This window comes from Canis lupus, chromosome 1, assembly GCF_048164855.1.
Source record: "Canis lupus baileyi chromosome 1, mCanLup2.hap1, whole genome shotgun sequence".
NCBI lineage: Eukaryota > Metazoa > Chordata > Mammalia > Carnivora > Canidae > Canis > Canis lupus.
The window spans coordinates 87,009,639-87,024,638 of NC_132838.1; positions in this window are offsets into that span (position 1 = coordinate 87,009,639).

The following is a 15,000-nucleotide window of genomic DNA, read 5'->3' on the forward strand; positions in this document are numbered from 1 at the left end:
CGAGCGGCTTTGGCGGCAAAGGTTCCCGTGTCTCTCTGCATCCCATTTCTTCCTTGTCACACCTCCTGACTGCCCAGGGTCACTTGCTCAGGCCAGACTGGGCAAGACCACATTCCCAGACCTCTTTTTACCTTTCACCCCCCATCACTGCTCCCACCTTCTGTGTCCAGCCCTCAGGATCCTGAGCCCTTGCTAAATGAATTCAAAGTCAGGATTAATCCTCAGATCTGAACCTAGTTCCCTCTTAGGCAATGATGCCATTTTAATACCAGCCCACAGTGCTTCTAATGCTTAAAGTAACGTGTTGCTGGAAGTTCTGTTTACCTGATTTGAAGCAATTTTGCCCTCCTGCATACTTCACCTACAAATGAAGCTGCCATCAAAGCCTAGAGGAAGTCACAGATCTGGAAAATCCATAAACCAGATCATCAGTCACTGGGTAATGGGGTCAGTACGGTTGATGAGATCCCAGCATTTGTGTTTGAATGGAATCCCTTCTGATCATCTTCAAGAACATTATGGATAATTCTATGATTTTCCTCCCGCTTAAGCAATGTTCTCAGAACACAGACTAAATGAGTAACCCTACCTGGCTCTGAAACATATAATTCATTTGGATTCCAGGCCCAGGGGCTTGGCCACAAGAAAGCATATTTATTCCAGCATCTTCCTGGAAGCTGTGCTCTGTGAGCACTGGAAAATCCCCTCTGTTTATAGTGTCTTGCATTTCTGTAAATTGCCTTATTTCAATAGCTGAAAGGAAGAGATTGGGGTAATTATAGCTTTCCTTTGTTGCAGCTTTATATTGAAAACATATGGCCGTAAGGTTAAGTGAGGATCCAAGAGGATAGATGACATATAAACAAGATTAGAGATCACAAGGATTAGGAGTTTCCTGTGCACTTTTATCCAGAGGAAGAAGGTCAATTACAAATACAAAATTATTATTTTGGGGGGTGAAGGCAGAGTGATTTTATTATACTGATGACCTCTTTCTTCTGGCTCTTGTTTCCAATTCCTCGAAAGGGGTTAATTTTAATTTTTTCTGTCAGTTATAAATTTTTAATGTGATATACTTTTTAAAAAAATTTATTTATTTATTCATGAGAGACAGAGAGAGAGAGAGAGAGAGAGAGAGAGGCAGAGACACTGGCAGAGGGAGAAGCAGGCTCCATGCAGGGAGCCCGACGTGGGACCCAATCCCGGGACTCTAGGATCACGACCTGAGCCAAAGGCAGATGCTTTAACTGGCTGAGCCACCCAGACATCCCTTTTAATGTGATATTATCTAAAAATCACTTGATTCAGAATCTATTGACAAGTATAATTACTGGATATTTTAGATAGTCAACTTTGAAATTATCAACTTAATACCTATATTGTTGCTACATACTTGAAATAACAAGAGGTTCTTCTCATTTTATTTGGTTCTTTATCTACTTACAGAAGACAAAATGATTAATATGAAGCATGAAGATAACCAATGAAAAACCTAAGAATAGTAATTGAAGGGGCACCTAGGTGGTTCAGTCAGTTAAGCATCTGCCTTTGACTCAGGTCATGATCCTAGGGTTCTGGGATCGAGCCCCAGTTAGGCTTCCTGCTCAGCTGGAAGCCTGCTGCTCGTGCTCTCTGTCTCTCAAATTAATAAAATCTTTTTAAAAAAGAATAGTAATTAGAAATAAAGAATGAGGGCAGCCCTGGTGGCGCAGCGGTTTAGCGCCACCTGCAGCCTGGGTGTGATCCTGGAGACCCAGGATCCAGTCCATGTGGGCTCCCTGCATGGGGCCTGCTTCTCCCTCTGCCTCTCCCCGCCACCCCCCCCACCCCGTGTGTCTCTATGAATAAATAAATAAAATCTTTTTAAAAAATAAAAAATAATGAGATGAAGAAGAATGACTACCTTTTTAAAAAAAAAAAATTTTTTTCCATTAACTATTTCTACACTTAAGTTAGCAGGTCAGAGCCAGTGGAATCTTGTCACTAAATTTCTGAGTTTGCTATTTTAAATAAATCCTGCCCTCCTTGTTACTCTGTGTCTGTATGTGTGTGTGTGTATGTAATATGCCTGAGAGTGTATGTGTTATACTGATATCATCACTACCACCATGAATTTAAAGTCTTTATCACTTTGACCTTCACCTTGAGTTCAGTTTTCAATGCATTCTCACTTGAATTTATTTTTTTTAGACTGTCTTTTGTTTTGTTTTAAAGATTTTATTTATTCGAGAGAGACAGAGAGAGGCTGAGACCTAGGGAGAGGGAGAAGAGGGTCCCTGCAAGGAGCCCAATGTGGGACTTGATCCTGGGACCCCAGGATCACGCCCTGAGTCGAAGGCAGACGCTCAACTGCTGAGCCACCCAGATGTCCCTCTCACTTGAATTTAATTAAAAGTCCTTAACATGACAACCTTGAATTTATTTAAAAAAAAATTTTTTTTTTAAATTTTATTTATTTATGATAGTCACAGAGAGAGAGAGAGAGAGGCAGAGACACAGGCAGAGGGAGAAGCAGGCTCCATGCACCGGGAGCCCGACGTGGGATTCGATCCCGGGTCTCCAGGATCGCGCCCTGGGCCAAAGGCAGGCGCCAAACCGCTGCGCCACCCAGGGATCCTGACAACCTTGAATTTAATTTAAAGTCTTCAACATTACGACTTTATCATATTGTGTATAGGTGTGCATCATTTTAGTGTGTAAAAAATAGGTATTTTGTTGTTGATTAACAAAAGATTCTTTACAATGTTTCATGTAATCTAAATTAGTAAATACTGGGCAGTCCCGGTGGCGCAGTGGTTTAGCGCCGCCTGCAGCCCAGGGCGTGATCCTGGAGACCCTGGATTAAGTCCCACGTCAGGCTCCCTGCATGGAGCCTACTTCTCCCTCTGCCTGTGTCTCTGCCTCTCATTCTCTCTCTGTGTTTCTATGAATAAATAAATAAAATCTTTTAAAAAAATAAAAAAATAAATTAGTAAATACTGCTGTTTTGTTTATCCTTAATACACTTGACTGTCTTTAACTTTGTGATGAGTGATGTGAATTTAATATTAAATATATTTCTTTGGGGGATCCCTGGGTGGCTCAGTGGTTTAGTGCCTGCCTTCAGCCCAAGGTGTGATCCTGGAGTCCCGGGATCAAGTCCCATGTCAGGCTCCCTGCATGGAGCCTGCTTCTCCCTCTGCCTGTGTCTCTGCCTCTCTTTCTCTTTTTCTGTGTCTCTCATGAAAAAATAAATAAAATCTTTAAATATATATATATATTTCTTTGAAGCATGGATTTTTTTGTGATTAATAGAATTTTTTTTTAATTTTTATTTATTTGTGATAGTCACACACAGAGAGAGAGAGAGGCAGAGACACAGGCAGAAGGAGAAGCAGGCTCCATGCACTGGGAGCCCAACGTGGGATTCGATCCCGGGTCTCCAGGATCGCACCCTGGGCCAAAGGCAGGCGCTAAACCGCTGCACCACCCAGGGGTCCCTTTTTTTGTGATTATATAATTGAGGATTTGGAATGAGATCCACCAAGTGTCAAAAACTCACATTTAAAAACAATAAAAACAAAATTTGGTTCCAGACTTATAAAGCACTTAATCTTGGTGAAGGTTACACAGAGAATATTTTACTGGTGTGAACAGTGTTAAAGAAAAAACTACTCAGAACTTTTGTTAAGGGTGGAAAGGTAGACTTTATTCAACGGGTAACAATGGAGATTTGGACTAGGAGAGAGGATGGAGCTCTATTCGGACTACAACTAGACATTCATAGCCAAGGAGCAGGGTGGCGTTGGGGGATGGGAAATTACTAAGAGGAAACTTGATGAGTGGCGGGATTCTGGCTTTATAGGATTTTTACCAGGGTGATAAGATACCAAGGGTGGGAGATTTTCTCCAAACTGATGCTGCAGGATTCCTGCTAAAATTGGTTGAAATGAGCCAAAAGATCCCAAGACCCAAGGTCAGGGACCTTGTCAGAACTCAGAGGAGCCTAACCCATTTTGATCAAGGAGAGGATCTGCCTCAGTGGTAGGTAGACTTGTGCTTTGTCGGTGAGTTTAGTCTACTGTTAATTACCAGGGGGGAAGTTAGCTATTTAGATGTACCCATCTGCTTGGTATGAGTTTCTAAGTTTAGAGAGAAATAACAGTTTAGGCTTTCTCTCTGATTAGACTTCTGTGAGATTGTCTTGAAATGGGCTGTAATAGTGAATGTTAAGGTTTCAGGTACCACATGGAAAAAGAACAGTTATAAAGAAGAGAGACATCACTGTTGTGGGTTTTACATTCTTGATTGTTTTCCAAAGCCCAAAATGTATCCTTTTAAAAGTGAGGTATTTTCCATCAGAACCATGGAGTTTATTTCCATCAGAACCGTGGAGTTTATTGTTAAAAATTACAGATTCATGGGCTCCATTCTAGATGGATTGAGTTAGAATCTTTGGTTGAAACCCAAAAGTCTGCATTTAAATAAGAGCCTAAACAGTGGAGTGAATCATTAGCATCCAGAAATAGTCTTGCAACAGAGATAGCATTACAATCAGTGGGTAAGGGATAAACTATTCAATAAATAAAGTGAGAATAAATGGTTTTCCATGGAAAAAAGATGCAGTTGGATTCCTACCAAACAGCATGAAGAAAATCAAACTCGATATGAATTAAACATTTAAGTGTGAAAAGTAGAACTATAAAACTTTTTGAGAAAATACAGAAAAATATAATTTTGACATTGGAAGAGAAAAATGGATATTAAGTACATAAAAAACACAGGGACACTTGAGTGGTTCAGTATTCGACTCCTGGTTTCAGCTCAGGTTGTGATCTCAGGGTCTTGAGATGGAGCCCCATGTGGGACTCTGTACTGAGTGCAGTCTGCAAAAGTTTCTCTCTCTCCCTCTCCCTCTGCCCTTCCCTGCCTTGCTCTCTCTTTCTCTCTCTCAAATAAATAAACAAAATTTAAAAGAGACAAATAAATAATGAAAAAAAGAAAAATTTACTAGATTACAATGTAATCATTTTGTATGACAAAAGATATCATAAGCAAAGCCAAGAGACACACTGTAAACTTGGATATTTGTAATGAGTATAACCAAAAACAGAATTAGTATCAAAAACATGTAAAGAACTTCTCTAAGTCATTAATGAAAATAAAAGCAAACCGAGGGAAAATGTTGGGCATTTGTTAATCACATCCAACTGAGAACAGGAAACCTGGGAAGCAAATACATATATGAAAAAGATGTCTACCTGTACTAGTGTTTAGGGATAACACAATTAAAAAGGGAAATATTGGGGCACCTGGGTGGCACAGTCGGTTAAGTGACCAACTCTTGGTTTCCAGCTAAGGCAGCGATCTCAGGACCGTGAGATTGAGCCTCATGTTAGGCTCTGTGCTCAAGGCAGGAGTCTGCTTAAGACTCTCTCTGTGCCTCCCTCCTGTATGCTCTCTATAAAATAAATAAATCTTTTTATTTTTATTTCTTTAAAAGATTTTACGTATTTCTTTGATACAGAGAAAGAGAGCAGGAGCAGGGGAGGGGCAAAGGAAAAGGGAGAAGCAGATTCCCTGCTTAACAGGGATCCAGAGGCGGGGCTCTATCCCAGGACTTTGAGATCATGACCCAAACCAAAGGCAGCTGCTTAACCGATGGAGCCACCCAGGGACCCCATAAATCTATTTTTTTTAAAAAAGGGGTTCCATTCAAAGAGTTCATGAATATGCAGAGAAAATGAAACTTTTGGATACATTGTTGGCTGGGAAGTGAGTACAAACACTTTGGAGATCAAATTGGTAGTATCTAATAGCTTTGTATATAGAAGCTACCTTAATTATATATATTCCTATGAATTTCTTGTTCATAGGAGTTTCCTTGTGCAAGGAAATGTGTGGAGATATTTATAGCTATGTTTTTTTTTTGATATTTTATTTATTTATTCATGAGAGACACAGAGAGAGAGAGACAGAGAGAGAGAGAGAGAGACGGAGACACAGGCAGAGGGAGAAGCAGGCTCCATGCAGGGAGCCTTTTGTGGGACTCAATCCCAGGACCCCAGGATCATGTCCTGAGCCAAAGGCAGATGGTCAACCGCTGAGCCACCCGGGCATCCCTATAGCTATGTTTATATGAGTAAAATATTGGAAAGAACATGGATGTTCATTATTGAGGGATCACATAAGTACATTATAGTGTACTCATAGATTGGACTTCTGTATTCCAGTTAAAATGAACAAATTATGTTTAAGTATTGATATAAATACATCTAGAAAAGGTAATACTGACAGATGTTGGGGAGTAAGAATTTCCTTTTCTTTTCAAAGTCTTTCTAGATTGACTAAGAATCAAGTTGGCATGAAACAGATTAATAAGAGAAAAATCAAATTTAATAGCATATGTATGGGGAATCCACACAGGCATGAAAATTTCAAAAGTAAAATATTTTCCTTTTAAATACAGGCAATGTAAAGGATCCATCATCTGGCTATTAATGAGTAGGATCTATTAACAGCGATTCAGACCAATATGCCCTAATGGCTTAACCAAAGACCCAAGAGGCGTCCAAACAGGGCATAGATGATGTAGCCCCATGATCCAAAAGTTCACTCTCAAAATTAGCCTATAAAAGTAAAGACATTTGTTTCACAGTTGGTAAGGATGGTGTGATGAAAACAGTGTCTCCGGTCTCCCCACAAAACATGAGATGCCTCTATCCACAGACCTGCTAATCTGCGACACTCAGCTGGCAATACTGGAATGGGACTTTCCACACTACCAAGGAACAAAGGTTGATGTGACAAAAGTTCCTGTGGGTTGGAACCTCTCATGATAAACGTCCCTGAGAGCTGGCATGGCCAGACAGAGAAAGAGAGAGAGGGAGAGAGAGACTTGAATCCTTGATCTATTTGACCTCCAAAGTGCACTCAGTTAAGTGGATGGTAGAAACCAAAGAGAATGTTCTCATTGGTCACAAAGCTAACCTCTTAGGACATAGAACATCAGTTGTTGCAGAGGAAGAATTTCCTCTTCAAGGTCCTTCTAGCTGGACTAAGAATGAAATTGACATGAGACAGATTAACAGGAGAAAATCAAGTTTAATCATGTATGTACAGGGAATCCACACAGACATTGAATTCCTAAGACAATGAGGCAAAATCATGCTTCTGTGAGCTAAGGAGGGGGTGGGTCTGAGGATACAAAAAGAAGAAAGGGAGAAAGACCATTAATAAGAAGGTGAGGGCTGTTTGGAAAGCAAAGGTTTCCCTATTATGTAGATAAGTTTCTTAGGTAAAGAGGAATCTCTGTTAAAGCTTTCTTCCTGCTGTATGCAGGCAGTTGGAGAGATAAACAGCTTTTCCAAAATCTGCTGGGTTTTGATTGCTTTTAACTCAAAATAATGTTCCTGCCAAAGTGGCTCATCTTGGAGTGGTCTGCCCTCAGCCCTTACATAGAGAAGATACAAATAAATACATAAGTATTGATGACATGATATTTCTGGATGCAAACATATTGTTGAAGCTGCATGATCCAATTTCCTTCTACTCTTGCTAACCTTAGAGATTCCTTATTTTCTATTTAGATATCAGAATGTTGATGTTTAAAACTCTCCTAAAACTCATCTCATCTAATTTCTTCCGTTTTAAAAAGATCTTTTTAAATGAACTTATAATTTTAGAATTGTTTTAGATGCATAGAAACATTGTAAAGATAGTACAGTACAGAGAGTTCCCATATATCTTGGCACCCAGTTTTCCATATAATTAACATCTTACATTAGTTGGTACATTTGCTACAATTAATGAACTAAGTAGGGTTTATATTTTATTCAGTTTATGTTAGTTTTTTTAAAAAATATTTTATTTATTTATTCATGAGAGACACAGAGAGAGATAGAGGCAGAGGGAGAAGCAGGCTTCATGCAGGGAGCCCAGTGCAGGACTCCATCCTGGATCTCCAGGATCACGCCCTGGGCTGAAGGCTAAACTGCTGGACTACCCGGGCTGCCCCCTATGTTAGTTTTTAAACTAATGTCCCTTATCTGTTCTGGAATCCCATCTAAGATACTATGTAAATGTATTTGTTGTGTCTCCTTGGGCTCCTCTCATTTATAGCAGTTTCTCAGACATTCCCTTTTTTTTTCCTTTTTTGTTGTTTTTAATGACTTTGCCAGTTTTGAGTTGTAATAGATAATTCATAGAATGTTCTTCACTGGAATTTGTCAGATATTTTTCTCATAATTATATCGGAGTAGAACACCACAGAGATAAAGTATCATTTTCATCACATTGTATCAAGCATCCATATCATTAACATGACTTATCATCTTTGTCGTTAATCTTGATCCTTTAGTAGTATTTGTTGGGTTTATCATCTGTAGAGTTATTCTATTTTCTCCTCTTTCTACACCATACTTTTTGGAAGGAAGTCTCTATGTGTTGCCCACACCAATCTCCTTTTTTAAAAAGAGAAATTGTAACTCAGAATGATAAAGCAATCTGCCCTAGGCCATACACCAATCATACCTAGTCCAAGGTATGATTTGGGCCATAGTAAAAGAATTACTTAATGTATGATAGTTTTATTTTAAAGCTAATCAATGTGATTCAACAAATTTTATTTTACTTAAATAAATTTTACATTTAATTTACATACAAAATAAAGGTTAAGGCAGTCGGTTTAGCACATACAAAATCAAGCTTCCCTTAACCCCCAAAAACCCTTCTACTCAAAACATATAGAATTATTAGATAATATATTTTTCATATTCACCCTCCTCCCCCACACATAGCTGAGCTCAAAATGAATAAAGGAAAATGTGTACATGTTGGAAACTAGGAAGGAACTACTTCAAAGAGCAGGAGCTAAAGTTTCATTGGAACAAAGAATTTTTTTTAAAGATTTTATTTATTTATTCCTGAGAGACACAGAAAGAGAGAGAGGCAGAGACACAGGCAGAGGGAGAAGCAGACTCCATGCAGGGAGCCTGATGTGGGACTCGATCCTGAGACTGCAGGATCAGGCCCTGAGCCAAAGGCAGGCACTAAACCGCTGAGCCACCCAGGCATTCCCTGGAACAAAGAATTTATACTGAAACCTGGCCCCTAACAATTGCCATCCATGCAGGAGAGTCCAGAGTCCTGAATCTTGGGAACATGGTGGAGAAGAGGGCAAGAGGTGCATGTCCAGAGGGGTGTGTCTTCTCAGGCTCCTGGATTCCTTGGTTCTTGAAGACAGCCGCTGTGGTTGGAGGGCAAGAGAAACCCTCTAAATGCTGGGTCACACTCCACGGTCTCAGATACCCAGTTCTTCTTTTTTTTTTTTTAAGGTTTTTATTTATTTATTCATGAGAGACACACAGAGAAAGGCAAAGACAGGGATCCCTGGGTGGCTCAGCGGTTTAGTGCCTGCCTTCGGCCTAGGGCATAATCCTGGAGTCCCGGGATTGAGTCCCACATTGGGATCCCTGCATGGAGCCTGCTTCTCTCTCTGCCTGTGTCTCTGCCTCTCGCTCTCTCTCTGTGTCTCTCATGAATGAATGAATGAATGAATAAATAAATAAATAAATAAATAAATAAATAAATAAATAAATATCTTAAAAAAAAAAAAAAAACAACTACCTTTAAAAAAAAAAGGCAAAGACACAGGCAGGGGGAGAAGCAGGCTCCCTGCAGGGAACCCAATGTGGGAACCCAGGAATGATGACCTGAGCTGAAGGCAGATGCTCAACCACTAAGTGACCCAGGCGTCCCCCAGATACTCAGTTCTGAGGGTGGTGCTGTAAACAGCCATGGGGACTGTACTTGAGGATGAAGAGAAATGATTGCAGAGTGAAGCTATGTGGTACAAGCAGCAATGATGAATAAAGAAAGCAGTAAAACATAGAATATAGTTTTACAAAGTGCTTTCCAGAACAAGTATAACAATATGTGTTTGTGTTTGGAAACAAGCTGGAAATAAAATACTTCATAACTTGGAAAGCGTTGTTACTGAACTCAATTTGTCCACATCCCCGATGTGCAGTAAGTCAATGTCTGAGACACTGGTTTTGAAGCAAAAGAAAGCTTTAAAATCAGAAGGAAGGCAAGGGAATGTTTTCCAGGCTGTCTTGCTCCACTGAGCCCAGGGGTAGCTAATATATGTTTGGGGAAGGAGGTGGATACTTAAGAGGAGAGTGAGGAGTTTCTCGAAACCTTTAACAGGTATGGGTTCTTCTGGACAATGAGGCACCATTCGGGACCTGGTTCTATCAGGTATGTCAGATAATTTCAAGACAAATGTTGCTGCCCGGTCCCCTTTAGGTTTCTACAATCAGCAGATACAGAGAGCAGGCCTAAAGAGGCGAAGTTAATGACTGATTCTGTGTGACGTTAAGTGGTGCATAAAACATAAGTAGGGAACAAAATAGAACATGGAGCAAAGATAATAGCACAACTAACACAACTGTAGTTCTGCTTATGCTTTCAAAACAGGTCCAGGAACCAAGTGTCCGGCCTCATCGTGAGGCAGAGGAAGTTACTGTGTGCCAAGGTCCTGTCTTTCTCAGTAGAGAAAAGACATACTGATTAACTTTGACATTGTCAGCATATTTTAAATGTAAGAATGCATGCTAAAAATAAACAAGAGGCATAAGTTCCAAATTGGAAAGTGAAAAGAAAGAAGTTTGAAAAATTGATCTATTTGATGAAAGTAAAAAGAAGAAAAACAGTTAAGAATGAATAGCAAAAAATAAAATATAGATATGGTAGAAATTAATCCAAATACATCAATGATTATAATACACAGGTGCAGGTTATACTTACTTTTCTAATACTGGATACAAAAATCTCTCAGTCTTGGATTAAAAAAGTGAAATTTGTAAAAAGGTAGACCTTAAAAGTTCTCTTCACAGAAAAAAAATGTGTAACTATGTCCGATGACATGTTAACTAGACTTGGGGCGATCATTTTGTAGTATATACAAATATTGAATCATTATGTTGTACATCTGGAACTAATATAATGTTATATGGAAATTATACCTCAATTTAAAAATATATAATAATTATAAGCTATTTATAGATCTACCTTAAACAAAATGATTTGGAGTGATGAAAGGAGAGAAAATGATACACTAACTGAGAAATTTGATATAACAGTGTTAATATTGAAAAATGTTAATACTAAGAGAATCCTAATAGGATATTAAGCAAGAAATTGGGTAGAGGAAGAGGAAGGTAACACATAACAATACGAGGTGGCATTGGGAGACAAAGAGAAAGGGATGCCGGCTGGCTTAGCCCGTATAGCATATGACTCTTGCTCTTCAGGTCATGGGCTTGAACCCCTATCTTGGAGGTAGAGTTTACCTTAAAAAAAAAAAAGAGAAAGAGAAAGAGGAATATTCTTCTTAGAGCCTGATAGATCATGGAGGCCAAATTAAGGAGCCACCCTGCTGAATCATGAAAAGTAGGAAATAGGCCCTCGGTTGTTCTCCAATTCAAGATCTGTGGTGCTTTTTGCTTTATAGTGTAGGCCACATATTTCCCCTGCATTTCTTAACTACATATTTTCAGTTCTCCAAACCACCATATGTTTTCTCATCTTTGGTCTTCATATGCCCTTTGCTCTCTCCCCAGATCTTTCCTTTCCCCATTCTTGTTTTGAGCTAATGCCTCCTTTAATTTTTTAAAAAAATCTCCAGTTCTCGGTTCAACTGTCACATCCTGTGGGAAATTGTCACTGTGCCAAGGGCTCCCATAGCACCTCATCCTTCTCCCACAGTGTCATGAGTGATTTTGTGCTGTAATCACCTGTGGTTCCCTGCCCCCCACCTTCCCCCAAGACACAAGCCTTCCAGCACTGGGGCTGGGCTCTTTTCTCTATTGTGACACAGTGCTTGGCACATGATTTGCTTCTGGAGTGCTTGCTTAAATCAATGCAGACATGAGATATGCAATAATGAAATGTGATCACAGATAGATGGTTTAATTCAACCTAAGGAGATGACTTCGAAGAGGAAGTGCCCTTTAAGAAAAATCTTGGAGAAGGAATAAGGCCAAGCGTTGCTCTGGGTAAAGGGAAAAGTGTAAATAAATGCCCTGAGGCTACAGAGAGCCTATCGAGGCAGGGGATTATGAGTAGTTAAATTTAGTGTGGTTGCAGCATGTGTAGTAATGAAGGAGAGAGCAATGAAACTGAAAATCAAGAGTGGGGTCACTACATAGAGCCTGGAATGCCATGCTAAGGAGGGTTCACTTTCGTCTGCAGGTGAGATGTATACACTGAAGATATTTAAGCAGCAGGATGATCGTGCTAGCTATTAGAGCTAATCACTGAATATTTCCAGTGTTTTCCACTTCAAAGCCTGTATCAGGATTGTACTTCTCTGCATGCTTTGCACATAACTTGCTTTGACCAACGCTGTTGCTTGAACGTGATGTGTGCCCCATTTGGGCAGAAACCCTAAGAGACACTATCTGACTTGTCATTGAGCCTTTTCCTGCCTTAGCTACTATGGAAGCATGAGCCTTTGTCCTTGAGTGAGAATGACATAGAGAAGAATCTCAGCTAGTCTGTCACAGACACAAATAAGACATAAACCATAGTTGTTTTAAAACATGGAGACATGGTGGTTGTTACTGTACCATAACCTCACCTGTTTGGGCTACTATAGGTTTTTGTTGTTTTGTTTTGTTTCAGATGTAACACTTGTTAGACTTGCAGCCAGGAGAAAAATTAGGAGACCATTTCCAGTGGGGTATTGGCAGGGGGGAAGGTGAAGAATAGTCTGAGCCTTAGGATAAGGAGTGCATTGATTTTATTCATTTATGGGTTTTGGGCTCCTGGCTCAGTTCCTGGAATGAAAGAGGGGGATGGGGTCCTTGATCTCATGCTTTCAAAAGTACTGCATAGTGTTCGCCCAAAAGATCTGTTCAAATCTTAATCGCCAGTCCTGTGAATGTGGACCTTATTTGGAAGTTGAGCCTTTGCAGAAGTAATCAAGTTACGAATCTTGGAATGAGATTTCCCCAGATTTAGGATGGGCCCTAAATACAATGACAGATATCCTTCTAGGAGGAAGGGGAAGAAGATTTGGCACAGAAACACAGGGCAAAAGCCATGCAAAGCTGGGGACAGAGACTAGGGTCGTGAGATCACAAGCCAAGGAATGCCAAGGATTGCCAGCAGCCATCAAAAAAGAGAGAAGATAAAAAAAAAAATAAAATAAAAAATAAAAAGAGAGAAGAGGGGATCCCTGGGTGGCTCAGTGGTTTGGCTCCTGCTTTTGGCTCAGGTCATAATCCTGCAGTCCTGGGATCGGGTCCTAAATCGGGCTCCCTACATGGAGCCTGCTTCTCCCTCTGCCGGTGTCTCTGCCTCTCTCTCTGTGTCTCTCATGAATAAATAAATAAAATCTTTAGAATAAAAAAAGAGACGACATTAGAAATGGGTTCTCTCTCAGAGTCTTGAGAAGGTACCAACACTGATGACACCTTGATTTTGGACTCCTGGCGTCTAGAACCAGAGGGCTCAGGTAGAGAGAGATAGCAAATGTTTGAATTCTGTTCACAAAAGTACACTTTACAAAATTGCCAACAGCTTAGGGGAAAATCAAAAGATCTTTCCTTAAATTTGGAGACACGAAACATTAAAGAACCAGTATTTCAACCTGAATGATATCCAGGTCAACCCACCTCCCCAAGCACATTATTAATTTGCTTTTTTTACATTTTTTACATCAGAGAGAAGATCTTCCACTCAGATGGAAATCAAACACAGAAAGTCAGGGTGTCTAAGTCAGACATAGTCCCTTTTCTAAGTGGGGGATCCACTATGCCCCCAAACTCGGTTCACCCAGTTGGGCCCAGTCTGACCCAGGCAAGAGTTGACTTCCAAGTCAGACACAGTTCCCCGCCCCCATAACCAGGTTTCCAAGTCAGACCCAGCCTGACTTTGGCCACTTTCCAGACTCAGTCCCGGAAAAAGAAATGCTCAAGGGGTCTGAACACTCCTCACAAAGACCCTCGAATCTAGCTAGGATGGGAAGGCGACCTCCAGAGCCAACCAGAGTGCAGGGAGCTGAAGGGCTTCAGCAGGTAGGGAGGAAGGGTTACTCATTGCTCCTGGGACTCCTGGTGGTGGTGGTGGGGGCTTGGTGAGTGTTGAGAGGCCTCCTTTGGTTCCCTCTTAAGACATCAGAACTGTTAAAAGAGAAACTGAGGCACATTTAACATTTTAAGAATTTATTTGAGCAAAATGTGATGGAAATCCAGCAGCACCCAGCTGCAAGTGGCTAGGAAGGCTCTACTCACAGCAGCTGAGGAGAGTTTCTTGTAGAGAAAAGGTGGAAGCAAAGTCAGGAAATCATTGATTGGCTACAACTTAAAATCTACTTGTCTGTGATCAGTATTTTGATTTTGTAACCTTGAAGCAGAGACAGATCTTCCTTCCTTCACTTAAGATGGGATTGCATCTCCAGAAACCCTTTGTAAGTTGAAAATATCTTCTTAAGGGGGTGCTTGGGTGGCTCAGTTGGTTGAGCGTCTGTTTTCAACTCAGGTCATGATCTTGGGGTCCTGGGATTGAGCCCAGACCCGCTAAGCAGGGAGCCTGCTTCTTCCTCTTCCCTGCCCCTCCCCCTTGCTCATTCTCTGACATGCTCTCTCTCTCTCTCTCTCTCAAATAAATAAAATCTTAAAAAAATATGTCTTCTTAAGTTGAAAATGCATTTAGTACACCTAAGCTAAGAAACACCATAGCTTAGACTTGCTTGCCTTAAACGTGCTCGGAACATGTTAGCTTACAGTTGGGCAAAATCACCTAACACTAAGCCAATTTTATAACAAAGTTTTGAGTATCTTATGTAATTTATTGAATACTGCACTGAAAATGAAAACCAGAATGGCTGAATGGGTACAGAACAGCTGTAACCCTATCAGTAATTTACCCTGGTGATTGTGGGGCCCACTTGGAGCTGTAGCTTGTTGCCCCTGCCTAGCTCAGGAGACGGTTTCAATGTACTGCATATCACTA